We start from the raw sequence: 10,196 nt of genomic DNA, 5'->3' as shown, positions 1-10,196 counted from the left end.
TCTGAAATTGTGAAATTGTTTATTGACAACCAGTGGTCCCTTAGTCGTAAAGTTGAACTTGCGTTGTCTGGAGTCCAATATCCTTCGTTGTGAGTTGAAATGGCTCTGAAATTGAGAAGTTATTTGTTGACAACCAGCGGTCCCTTCGTCGTGAAGTTGAGCTTGCGTTGTCTGGAGTCCAATATCCTTCGCTGTGAAGTTGAAATTGGCTCTGAAATTGGGAAATTGTTTATTGACAACCAGCGGTCCCTTCGTCGTGAAGTTGAACTTGCGTTGTCTGGAGTCCAATATCCTTCGTTGTGAAGTTGAAATTGGCTCTGAAATTGGGAAGTTATTGTTGACAACCAGCGGTCCCTTCGTCATGAAGTTGAACTTGCGTTGTCTTGAGTCCAATATCCTTCGCTGTGAAGTTGAAATTGGCTCTGAAATTGGGAAGTTGTTGTTGACAACCAGCGATCCCTTCGTCGTGAAGTTGAACTTGCGTTGTCTGGAGTCCAATATCCTTCGCTGTGAAATTGAAATTGGCTCTGAATTTGGGAAGTTATTGTTGACAACCAGCGGTCCCTTCGTCGTGAAGTTGAACTTGCGTTGTCTGGAGTCCAATATCCTTCACTGTGAAGTTGAAATTGGCTCTGAAATTGGGAAATTGTTTATTGACAACCAGTGGTCCCTTCGTCGTGAAGTTGAACTTGCGTTGTCTGGAGTCCAATATCCTTCGCTGTGAAGTTGAAATTGACTCTGAATGAAACTGAAAAGTTGTTTGTTGACAGTCAGTCGCCCCTTCGCTGTGAAGTTGAGCTACCACCATCAATTTTCGAATGCGCTTTTGAATCGAGTATATTTCGTTTTGAAGTTGAAATTTGACTCTAAAAGCTGTAAAAAATATGTGTGCTAAAAATGATAAATGTGATGCTCTTAAGTATGTCTAAGATGCATGCAACATGAATGAGTTATGTTTTATCTCTTGGATCGAGTCCCGTGTTTTGTCTGCCAATCTGGTCCATGGAATCGATAGTGCCTCATCATCTTTTAAAGCTTGGGCTTTACAGACCTTTCATATCTGAGATTGTTCTGTTTGAAAATGTTTTTCTCCTTTTTCTTGTTTTAGGACGGAAAATAATAAAAATGTTGTAAAAAATTGTAAACGTGAGTTCAAAGAATATCAAAGGAATCAAGAGCTCTTTTAATGCTTTCAGAGTTACAGCTCTTTGACAAATGTTCAAATGGATGAGTTGGATTTAGGTTGACTTCATTTCTAAGGTTCTGGTAACCCAAAATGTCATTTTTTAAAATATTGCAACATGCTTTTTCTTTGGTTTGCCATTTTAATTGGGTGCGGACAAAATGACGCGACTAGCATGATCAATTACTAGCATGATCAATTACTAGACCTTTTATTTCGGTCCTCTGGAATCTTCCATTTGTTCAAGTTTTGTAAGCACCTCTAACAAAGGTAGTGCAGAAATATCGATCTAAAAATGAAATTCTTGAGTGCTCGTGTGAATTTGACTATAACAGGTGTTCATTAACTCCCTTAGTCCATCATTACCGAAAGTTTCTTGCTTAGATAAATTTGATTTAACTTGTCGTTATCTGGCTAGCTGAATCCATAAAGCCGGGGCGTTTAACCAATTGCTTTAGAGGGACAACTTAATATTATAATCACTTTTATCAAGTTAACTGAAGGGTTTATCTCATCACAGAGTCTTCGGCCTGACAAAAGCAGTGGAGCAAACACCGAATTGCCAAGTGTCCGAGCAATGTCATGGTTTGAATGCAGCCTATTCATAAAGCCAGGGCTTTTGAGTTTCCTCTGTAACCAATTGCCTTAGTGGAATAGCTCAGTTTTACGGATTTAATTTCTTAAGATTGCCAAGAAGAACCTGTTATAGTCTAGGTGTTTTTGAAAGTCAAGAAATCTCATCTTTAGAGTTCAATTTCCAAACAACTGACCTAAACTAGATTTGCTTACTTAACTATTCCATCTGTAAAGATCATTATCATCACTGAACGTCTTAAATAAAAAAAACATAGTAATGTTATATGCAAGAGGATGTCTCATGTTGTCCGCACTATATGAAAGGAAAAGGTTATATTGGTTAATTTGCAAGAGCAGGGTACGGTGTTTGAGGGTATACTCTGGGTAAGGTTAAGGTCCTTGTTTTAAAACATGTTACTTTGTCAAAGATCCGTAACTTTGAACCATTCACAGAGTTTTTTAATTCAAATGATATTCAAAGAATTGCAAGTTTGCAAATGTGATTCATTGCTCGTCATCATTAAAATAACATAAATGTTCTTATAAAACTTGAAAAAGTGAGAAAAAAACAAGTTCAAACAGAATGCCTCAAATGATGAAATGATCTTTCTCACTTGGATTCCCCCAAGTTGTTGAAGTCGATCTAGTTCTGGTTACGTATCTTCTGTACGACTCTCTTGAATGCGTATCAGTTCTCAATTGTGTACCCTGGGACACCGCCGTGATATTCACAATGTGCATTCTCATCATACCACTTGGGGTATGTGGGCTTCATGGATTTCTTTGGATATGGTGACACCACATGTGTGCCAACAATAGTTGGTAAAGCTCCTTCTATGTCATAAGATCGAAATGTTCTCATTTTTTATTAGACACGTGAATGTAATAAAAAAGAGAAAAGTAATGCGAAATATGCAGGAATGCATGATGCATGCAATGTTTGAGGCATTGATCCAAAAAATGTGTCTGTTATTAGAAATAATCCTTATTGGGGACAAAAGTGTTTTATCTTTTAAGAGACAAAAATATTCTGACAGCTTCTGATATGTTGACTAGTCTTCTGCCTTCGTCTGTCATCAGTTCAATAACCTGTTGAACCACTTTGGCTTCTCTGGATGAACCGTGCAAATGACGAGTTGTTTGTCAAAAAAAAAAGTCTCGAAAGACTGCACCTCCAGCTTCCACTCTCTGCTAAGTCTGTTCCCTAACAGCAACACCATTGGAGCCCTCTATCGATAGAAACTATCCGAAGCTTGCTTCTTGAATTCGTGAGCAATGACATTCAGCTCAGCTAGGGTTTCACCATCTTGTTCTCGTAGTTTTTGAAAGGAGTTTCCGGGTCAATAACCTTTTCCTCGTCTTGCCCCTGTAACCTTTGCCAGATAGTTCTTCAAAGATAGACTTTCATTGTACTTGATGTAGACATAGTTCATTCTGAGTCCTTTATAATGCAGCAGAGTGATATACTCCTCAATTGTGGGCACCACGTCTTCTAGATTGAATATGACACATAGTCGCCTTGTAGACTGTCCTCTGCATTATCTCTTGTATTACAACCCCTTTGTCCCATTAATGCATATTATTCATGTTTAACAAACACTTTTTTGTGGATCAATACCTCTTTTTAATTATGCAAGTGATGAAAATAAAATGAAAGAGAATAAAAAAAATAAAAAAATAAAAAGAGTTAGTGAGGTAAATCAAAAAAATAAAAATAAACCAAAAAAAAAATCCTACCCCACATGATATATACCCCATATGCTTATTATTCCTACCCGGACATGATCTCTATCCCACATGCTAATTTCAAACAAATCCTAACCGCATATTTGTCTAGTTCGCATGCTTTGGAATAGAAAATAAAGCAGGAAATAATCTCGAAGCAGCCTAGGGTTTGAAATGAGGTTTTGGGTGGGCTCTAATTCCCTCTAGTCTCCCGGTTTAAGTTCTAAAAGGGTACCTGAGTTCTCCTTGCTGGTGCCCCTTTGGGCTTGCCAGACCCTTAGTCCTAAGCCTATTACAAGCTTGCGTGGACTAAGTTAAACTCGATAGGACACATTCCCTTATGTCTGTGCGGTGAATAAATTCACACGAAGACGTAAGGTATATGAATCCCGAAGGCTACTTGCTAGGCATATGCGGTGAATAAATTCACACGAATGCGTCGCTTTCACTCCCACTTAAAACGGGTTCGGAGCTCGAGTTTAGAGCTTAGAGATGAAAATTTTGAAAAAAATCTGAAATCATTAAAAAACGCCAGTATAACTATTTATTTGAAAAATAATCAAAGATAAATAATTGGAATCGAATAAATAAATTAAATTTTAAATTTACCATTCTCGCATAAAAAGACAACCGAAAATTAATTTCGGCCTGACTCACTTACCAGTCCCCAGCGGAGTCGCCAAGCTGTCGGAACCGTCTTTCGGTTGGACTCTGAAATTGGGCTTCGACTTGAAAATGTGGATTGGAGTCGCCACCGACCATTTTAAAACGAATTTAGGTGGGTCGGACACCATCTTACATGATCTGCGTTTTTACCAGAAATGTGTCGGGTTCGGGAGTCGGTTACGGTCAAGGAAGGATTAGCACCCTTGAACCGCCCTTTCGGTACCAATTAATTTATCGATTGTCTTTAATTGTGAAAATTCGAATTTAAATTGAAATTTTAAAATTCAATTCGAATAATTACCTTTGATCGATTGAAATAACCCCTAGAAGGTAAAAAAAGTTAGATAAAAAAGATTAAATAAATCGAAAAAAGAAAGAAAAAAATAAATAAATAAATAAATAAATTGAGAAAATAACTATAAAAGTATTAAGAGAAAAAATGTTCATTCTTTAAAAAAAATAAAAGAGTGTAAAAAAACACACACTATATATATATACACAAAACAATGTTAAAAGAAATAAATAAAAATATTAAAATTAAATATATATATATATATATATATATATATATATATATATAATAAATAAATAAATAAAAAGGATTAAAATAGCAAAAACAAAAGGTAAAAGGACTAAAATGGAAAAAAAAACTTAAAGTCCCAAAACAGTACCTACAGAAACTTAAATGACCAAATAAGTATTAAACCTGAAGTACTAAACAACAAATTAAAGATAATGACCAAAATGGAAGAAAACAAATATGAGGACAAAATTATTTAAACATGTTATTCTCCAATGACCCATGTAATAATTAACCCAAGAATTTCCCAAAGGCACAAAAATCCCTTGCTTTCACGCGTGTAATTCATTTCGACATTTACCTCCTTTCTTTCTTTATTTTTTACGCCGGTGTTCTCTTTCTCTTCCTCTTCCTCTCTTCTTTTCACTTTGTTTCCTTTGATCCGAGATTCCAAAAAATTAGCGGTGTTGCCAGCGGTGAACAGTAAGCTTTGCAGTGGTCGATGTTGACTTTAACGACGGAAGACGATGATTTTACGGAGAAGAATAGTGGTTACAACCGAAATGGTAAATACTTTACCTTTCTTCGTATTCCTTTCCCGATCGTCCCGTCGATTTCCCCGTGTGGATCTCTTGTAATTTCTTCTTGTTTTCTCGGATATTCGTATGATTGTTCTACCGTATTTCTCAGCGATTTTCTGTAAATTCCGTGTGTGATTTATGTCTATAGTAATTGTGTGTAAGCTCCCGTGTCATTTGTGTTCGATTTACATCATTTTATAGCCAAAACTGTTGGCTATTTTTAGAGTCATATATGAACTAAAGCACTGCTTTGTTTGTTGGGGATGGATTGTTGCCGAGGAAATCGCCAGATAGTTCGGAGTTTGACCGGGACATGCAGTTGGTTGAAGAGTCTTTAAAAATGGCGTGCCAAGCTTGGAGAGTTGGAAGGCTAGGTTCTGGATTTGAGGGTGTATTGCTGGGATGTTGACTTGGTCTTGTAAATAGTCTTTGAACCTGTAAAAAACATATAATAAGAAAATATATATGTAATATATCATAATAAAAAATAATAAAATAATAATATATATATAATCGGACAAAAATTATTGTCCACACTTTCAATTTTATTTTAAGTAAAACCTTGGAACCAAATATAGCATACGATGGCTATTTGTTAAGGGAAAAGTAATTCCATTTTTTGTTTGGGAAAAAGACTCAAGATGTTGATAAAATTATTTATAGAAATAACAGTTAATGCGTTAATTTTTTTTTCAATTCATCAAAATGGTAGTTTTACCAATTTTTAGTTACCTATTATAAAAATGGATTAATATCACAATCCCAATTTATGTAAATAATAATAGGATAGAGAATACAAATGATCATTAAACTACAACGAAATGATTTTTTTTTAATTAATAAAGTTTTAAAAGTAATAAAATGATCATTATATTTATCGAATTATCACAAAATAATCATTATATATTATAAAATAATGATAAGTTTAGAGATTATTATATAATATTTTTATAAATTCTAGTGATCGTTTTGTAATTATTTCAAAAGGTTAAGGACAATTCTATAATTTTGAAAACTTTACAAACGAAATAGATTTTTTCACAATAGGGTTAGGAACCATTAGGATGCGTTTGATTCACGGAATGTAATATTACCAGTGGGAATAAAATATTACCATAGAATATGATTATTGAGAATGTTGTATTTTGTGTTTGGTTGGTTTAACAGGAATGTAAGATTGCCGTGTTTGGTTAAAGGAATAAAAGATTATTGGAATGTATATTTGATCAAATCGTCCTTATTATATATTTGTTTTTTTAATAAGTTGGAAAATATTTATATATTTTCTTTAAAAAATTTAAATTCATAAAATTTATATAATTTTTTTACAAAATTAAAAATATAAAAAGGTTTAATGAAAGCATAAAATTTTATTTTAACCCCTGAACTTCATATAAAATTTTAATTATAGATTTTTTGTAAATCTAAAATAGTTTAAGGATAAATTTGTATTTTAACCTTCGTAGAATTTTTATTATTCAATGACAGAAGAAGGATATTTTTGAAAAAAAATTAAGGGCATTTTAGTCCAAAACACCGGTAGTCTAACAATACCTAAGGGAAGGGGGTAATGACATTCCCAGTAATATACCCAAAAAATCTACTATTGGTAATAAAATATTACCGGAAATGAGATTCCCGATCAATCAAACGTGAAAATATAGATTTCATTCGTATGTGAATCTCACATTTCCCAAACCAAACATCCCTTAGTGTAGTTTGGGCATAATTGCATTTTGTGGGAGGGAGTTAATTTTAATTTCTCATTGAGGGCTGGGCTGGTTTACAGAAAAACAAGAGAAGACGTTGACGGCTTAACCGGGGTTATTTACAACAACCAAACCAATCAGAGTTTTCCCCACTAATCTGGGGGTTGGGGCCCCCTTGATTTTCAGTCCTCTCCTCTTTAAATACCAAAACCCTTCTTCGGTCCTTCCCCATTTCCGTCAACGCTGCGTAAAATTCAAACTCGAATCTACTAGAGAAATCATCTCCATCCATTTCAGTTAGGTATCTCTTCAAACTTACAGGCCTCATTTCTCTCTTGATCTACTTCCAAATAACTATCCATTTTTCATTCAAGATTGTAAAAGTCTACTGTTGCATATGATGTAGCATTTGGGAAACTGTATATTGTAAAATGATAAATCCTAAATTCACAAACTTGGTCGTGGAGGATTAGGGGTTGAATCTGTATTGATGTGATCAACAGTAAAGAGATTCTATCCTTTCAATAATCTTTCCATCGCTTTTTTGATGGCTGCAAGAAAGTCTGCCCAACTACTGGAGGAGTTAAGAAACCTCATCGATATCGCCCTGGAACTGTTGCCTTCGGTATGTTTCTTTTTGTGCATTTTGTTCCTTTTGCCAATCTCTACAGTGTAGACTGCTGGAAAAGATACCCTATCAATTATCTTCCTTAATAACTCTTGAACAGTGAAATTCGTAAGTACCAGAAAAGTACTGAACTCTTGATCCGCAAGCTGCCCTTCCAGCGCCTTGTCCGTGAAATTGCACAAGACTTCAAGGTATGAAATCTTCAAAACAAATTTCATTTAATTTATCTGTGTTCGTGCAACAGTGGTCACTGAGTACATTTTGCTTCGCAACTTTTTGTAGACGGATTTGAGGTTCCAGAGCCATGCAGTTCGTGCACTTCAAGAAGCTGCAGAGGCCTACCTTGTTGGACTATTTGAAGATACCAATCTCTGTGCTATCCATGCCAGGAGGGTGACTATCATGCCCAAAGACATCCAACTTGCCAGGAGAATCCGTGGTGAAAGGGCCTAATGATGTGCACTTCATGTATGTTTTCCTTATTGTTGTTTGTTTAGGTGATTCTGATGTGCTATTGTACTCTAGTCTGAACATTAATCTTCCTCTCTGAAATTGACTGTGTAATATCCGACTTGTTTGTTAAGACAACAACTAAACTCCTTCAATATCAAATGTTGTTCTTTGATTGGATCGTACATGTTAAGCAGTGACCGGTTCTCTGATATTCTCCAATCTGCCTGAATAGTAGTTTTCAGTTGACTGTTATTCTTGGTTGTGTAATTGTTATGTAAACCGTATTTGATGACTATATTACTTCGGTCATATGAGTCGTTAAATTATATGGTGTTATTTTATCTTTGGTCTTCATTACATTGATGGTTAACGTTGGCGATTTTAATGTATGTTTTTACAAACTATTTTTTGCTCTATGGATTATATTTAGTCTTTAGTCTCATCAGGCTCAAACGATAAATTGTATGGAGCTTTTAATTGGTTGTTAAAAGAAGTCACCATAGTATTCAATTATTTGACCCAAACTGATTTTATTTTCTATTTAACAGCCAAAAAGTAATAGTAGGTTTAAGGATACTGAAACCTTTATTTTCAATTTAAACCTTGACTTTAGTTAATGTATATTTTGACCGTTGACTTTGGTTAATGTATATTTTGACCCTTTACTTTGGTTTAAGTATAAAATTTGACACTTAGAACTGTAATTTAACTTCTGACTATTCTTGTATAATTTTAAATAATGATTAAATTTGTAACACACAGACCGATGCGGGTGACCCGATCCAATCCGAGGTGTCACACTAGGACCACCAGAGCGACCCACAGTAAAAATTTTGGAAAAATTTAAAATTTTTGTAAACTGATTGAATTCAGAAACAAAATCACTATAAAAGGGTTTGATAGTTGACAGATTCATCAATTATTCGGAACATGATTTATCAAGATCATAAAATATTCGAATATTTTTCGGAGGCACTATGAATCAGAAAGGTATTCAGAATCCTTTGCATCAGAGTTACTTGCGATTTCATATATGACATGAGTGTTTCCACTTTTCAGGAAATCAGAGGCATTTGGACATTTGATTATTGGAGAATTCTTAGTAATTTGATCTAATAAGGGAGAAAAGGTGATTCATGGTATTTAAGATTCGTGTCGATTTATCAGGATATCGAGTTAACTCAAACTGAACAAATCCCATCATTATGATACATGCCAACCGATCAAATCGTTGCACTTCAAGGGTATTCACACTTTAATACTGACAACTCTTATCGAACATATCATCTTTAGAATCATCGTTGAATGGATTTAGGGAGACGAACAAGTATTCAGTCATTCCATGACTTGGGGTTACCTTAGGTCATTTATACTCTAGGGGTATTTTGGTTATTTTACAGTTTAATGGTATTTAGTCATTTTCTTCGATTCAAACGTATGAATCATTCTAGTAATTTATTTATCAGGTGGTTTTGTCCAAAGATCACCAAATTTAAATCTTTTACCATATGGAAGGTTATAAATCGGCTATCTAGGATTTTCTAAGCAAAACTAGCATTTTTCCATGTACATCGGTAGTTTCTTCATAACAATATGTCTTTTCGGAGTTGTTTTTCCACTTCCAGGGACAATCCTTGTCTTTTTACAACATAAGGGTATTTTCATAATTTTACCCAACAGAAGTATTGTCATAATTTCTCATCCGAGTACCTTTGGCATTTAACCTTTAAGGAGATAAAACAAAATTTACAGATCATGAGGTTGATTGATTTACCATTTAATCATAGAACTTGTAATTTAATTCATATCTATTTTCCAATTTCCTATACGAGTCATCTGAGTCATATTCGATTTACTAATTTTTCACCATATCCGATTCGAGCCCAAAAATAATTAACTATACTTAAATGATCAATAATATTTATGCATGCAACCTATACCAACATGTTCCTTAAAGCATGCAAGAAGGTAGTAATGTATTACCCCGATTTACAAACCATATCGATCGACCATTTAAACTCCATTTGATCGTCCTGACTTTGATTCCAAGTCCTATAATGTCTCTGATGCATATAAAACAATTTTACTTCAGAAACTGAACTTAATTGAAAAACCAAATTTGATTCCAAAGATAAATCATCGAAAAATAGCTTAT

This window comes from Hibiscus syriacus, unplaced genomic scaffold (assembly GCF_006381635.1).
Source record: "Hibiscus syriacus cultivar Baekdansim isolate YM2019G1 unplaced genomic scaffold, ASM638163v2 tig00000329_pilon, whole genome shotgun sequence".
Lineage (NCBI taxonomy): Eukaryota > Viridiplantae > Streptophyta > Magnoliopsida > Malvales > Malvaceae > Hibiscus > Hibiscus syriacus.
This window is presented reverse-complemented; position numbering follows the sequence as displayed.